Source organism: Arachis ipaensis, chromosome B03 (assembly GCF_000816755.2).
Source record: "Arachis ipaensis cultivar K30076 chromosome B03, Araip1.1, whole genome shotgun sequence".
Classification (NCBI taxonomy): Eukaryota; Viridiplantae; Streptophyta; class Magnoliopsida; order Fabales; family Fabaceae; genus Arachis; species Arachis ipaensis.
The window spans coordinates 54,025,464-54,029,316 of record NC_029787.2 but is presented as its reverse complement, the minus strand read 5'-3'; positions in this window follow the sequence as shown (position 1 = coordinate 54,029,316).

The following is a 3,853-nucleotide window of genomic DNA, read 5'->3' as shown; positions in this document are numbered from 1 at the left end:
CGAGGGTCAGAATAACGTAAAAAAAAACCAGAAAAAAATCGAAAAAAAACCGGATGAGCCTGCGGAAGATGAGGCCATTACGGCTCGCCTTTAGGTGTCCTCCTCGGGATAGCGTCATTTAAAGAACGAGGGTCAGCACAACCTTAAAAAAAAAGAAAAAAAAAAACAAAAAAATAAAACCGGAGGAGCCTGCCGAGGATGAGGCCATTACGGCTCGCCTATAGGTGTCCTCCTCGGGATAGCGTTATTTAAAGAACGAGGGTCAGCACAACCTTAAAAAAAAAGAAAAAAAAAAACAAAAAAATAAAACCGGAGGAGCCTGCCGAGGATGAGGCCATTACGGCTCGCCTATAGGTGTCCTCCTCGGGATAGCGTTATTTAAAGAACGAGGGTCAGCACAACCTTAAAAAAAAAGAAAAAAAAAAACAAAAAAATAAAACCGGAGGAGCCTGCCGAGGATGAGGCCATTACGGCTCGCCTATAGGTGTCCTCCTCGGGATAGCGTTATTTAAAGAACGAGGGTCAGCACAACCTTAAAAAAAAAGAAAAAAAAAAACAAAAAAATAAAACCGGAGGAGCCTGCCGAGGATGAGGCCATTACGGCTCGCGAAGAGCCTGCCAATGATGAGGCCATTACGGCCCGTCTTTAGGCGTCCTCCTCGGGATAGCGTCATTTAAAAAACGAGGGTCAGCACAACATAAAAAAAAAACCTGAAAAAAAACCAGAGGAGCCTGCCGAAGATGAGGCCATTATGGCTCGCCTTTAGGTGTCCTCCTCGGGATAGAATCATTTAAAGAACGAGGGTTAGCACAACGTAAAAAAAAAACCGAAAAAATCGGAAAAAAATATCGGAGCCTGCTGAAGATGAGGCCATTACGGCTCGCCTTTAGGTATCCTCCTCGGGATATCGTCATTTAAAGAACGAGGGTCAGCATAACGTATAAAAAAATGAAAAAATCGGAAAAAAAACGGAGGACTCTGCTGAAAATGAGGCGATTACGGCTCGCCTTTAGGTGTCCTCCTCAGGATAGCGTCATTTAAAGAACGTGGGTCAGCACAACGTTAAAAAAAACACCCCCGAAAAAAAATGGAGGAGCCTGCCGAAGATGAGACCATTACGGCTTGCCTTTAGGTGTCCTCCTCGGGATAGCGTTATTTAAAGAACGAGGGTCAGCACAACGTTAAAAAAAAAAGAAAAAAAAAACCAAAAAAATAAAACTGGAGGAGCCTGCCGAAGATGAGGCCATTACGGCTGGCCTTTAGGTGTCCTCCTCGAGATAGCATCATTTAAAGAACGAGGGTTAGCACAACGTAAAAAAAAAACGGAAAAAACCGAAAAAAAATATCGGAGCCTGCTGAAGATGAGGCCATTACGGCTCACCTTTAGGTATCCTCCTCAGGATATCGTCATTTAAAGAACGAGGGTCAGCATAACGTATAAAAAAAATGAAAAAATCGGAAAAAAACGGAGGACTCTGCTGAAAATGAGGGGATTACGGCTCGCCTTTAGGTGTCCTCCTTGGGATAACGTCATTTAAAGAACGAGGGTCAGCACAACGTAAAAAAAAATCAGAAAAAAAAAACCGGAAGAGCCTACCGAATATGAGGCCATTACAGCTCGCCTTTTGGTGTCCTCCTCGGGATAGCGTCATTTAATGAACGAGGGTCAGCACAACGAAGTAAAAAAAATGGTAAAATAATAAAAAAACCGGAAAAAAAACCAGAAAAAACCGAAAAAAACCGGATGAGCCTACCGAAGATGAGGCCATTACGGCTCGCCTTTAGGTGTCCTCCTCGGGATAGCGTCAATTAAAGAACAAGGGTCAACACAACGTAAAAAAAAAGGAAAAGAAAATGGAGGAGCCAGTAGAGGATGAGGGCATAACAGCTCACCTTTAGGTGTCCTCTTCGGGATAGCGTCATTTAAAGAACGAGGGTCAGCACAACGTAAAAAAAAATCAGAAAAAAAACCGGAAGAGCCTGCCGAAGATGAGGCCATTACAGCTCGCCTTAAGGTGTCCTCCTCGGGATAGCGTCATTTAATGAACGAGGGTCAGCACAACGTTAAAAAAAAAAAGAAAAAAAACCGAAAAAATAAAACCGGAGGAGCCTGCCGAAGATGACGCCATTACGGCTGGCCTTTAGGTGTCCTCCTCGAGATTGCATCATTTAAAGAACGAGGGTCAGCACAACGTAAAAAAAAAATGAAAAAAATCGAAAAAAAAAGAGGGGCCTGCTGAAGATGAGGCCATTACGGCTCTCCTTTAGGTATCCCCTCGGGATAGCGTCATTTAAAGAACGAGGGTCAGCACAACGTAAAAAAAAATCAGAAAAAAAACCGGAAGAGCCTGCCGAAGATGAGGCCATTACAGCTCGCCTTTAGGTGTCCTCCTCGGGATAGCGTCATTTAATGAACGAGGGTCAGCACAACGTAGTAAAAAAAACGGAAAAATCGGAAAAAAAATGGAGGAGCCCGCTGAAGATGAGGCGATTACGGCTCTCCTTTAGGTGTCCTCCTCGGGATAGCGTCATTTAAAGAACGAGGGTCAGAACAACGTAAAAAAAAACCGGAAAAAAATCGAAAATAAACCGGATGAGCCTGCCGAAGATGAGGCCATTACGGCTCGCCTATAGGTGTCCTCCTCGGGATAGCGTCATTGAAAGAACGAGGGTCAGCACAACGTAAAAAAAAAACTGGAAAAAAAACCGGAAGAGCCTGCCGAAGATGAGGCCATTACAGCTCGCCTTAAGGTGTCCTCCTCGGGATAGCGTCATTGAAAGAACGAGGGTCAGCACAACGTAAAAAAAAAACTGGAAAAAAAACCGGAAGAGCCTGCCGAAGATGAGGCCATTACAGCTCGCCTTAAGGTGTCCTCCTCGGGATAGCGTCATTGAAAGAACGAGTGTCAGCACAAAGTAAAAAAGAAAAACCGGGAGGAGCCTGCCGAAGATGAGGCCATTATGGCTCGCCTATAGGTGTCCTCCTCGGGATAGCATCATTTAAAGAACGAGGGACAGCACAACGTAAAAAAAATAGAAAAAATCGGGAAAAAAAAAGAGGAGCCTGCTGAAGTTGAGGCCATTACGGCTCTCCTTTAGGTATCCCCTCGGGATAGCGTCGTTTAAAGAACGAGGGTCAGCACAACGGAAAAAAAGATTAGAAAAAAAGCCGGAAGAGCCTGCCGAAGATGAGGCCATTACGACTCGTCTTTAGGTGTCCTCCTCGGGATAGCGTCATTTAATGAACGAGGGTCAGCACAAAGAAAAAAAAAACTGGAAAAAAAACCGGAAGAGCCTGCCGAAGATGAGGCCATTACGGCTCGCCTATAGGTGTCCTCCTCGGGATAGCGTCATTTAAAGAATGAGGCTCAGCACAACATAAAAAAAAACTTGAAAAAAAACCGGAAGAGCCTGCCGAAGATGAAGCCATTACGGCTCGCATTTAGGTGTCCTCCTCGGGATAGCGTCATTTAAAGAACGAGGTTCAGCACAACGTAAAAAAAACCGAAAAAAACCGAAAAAAAAAACGGAGGAACCTGCCGAAGATGAGGACTTACGGCTCGCCTTTAAGGTGTCCTTCTCAGGATAGCGTCATTTAAAGAACGAGGGTCAGCATAACGAAAAAAAAAAAAACGAAGGAGCCTGCCGAAAATGATTCCATTATGGCTCGCCTTTAGGTGTCCTACTCGAGATAGCTTCATTTGAAGAACGAGGGTAAGCACAACGTAAAAAAAAACCAGGAAAAAATCCGGAAGAGCCTGCCGAAGATGAGCCCATTAAGGCTCGCCTTTAGGTGTCCTCCTCGTGATAGCGTCATTTAAAGAACGAGGGTAAGCACAACGTAAAAAAAAA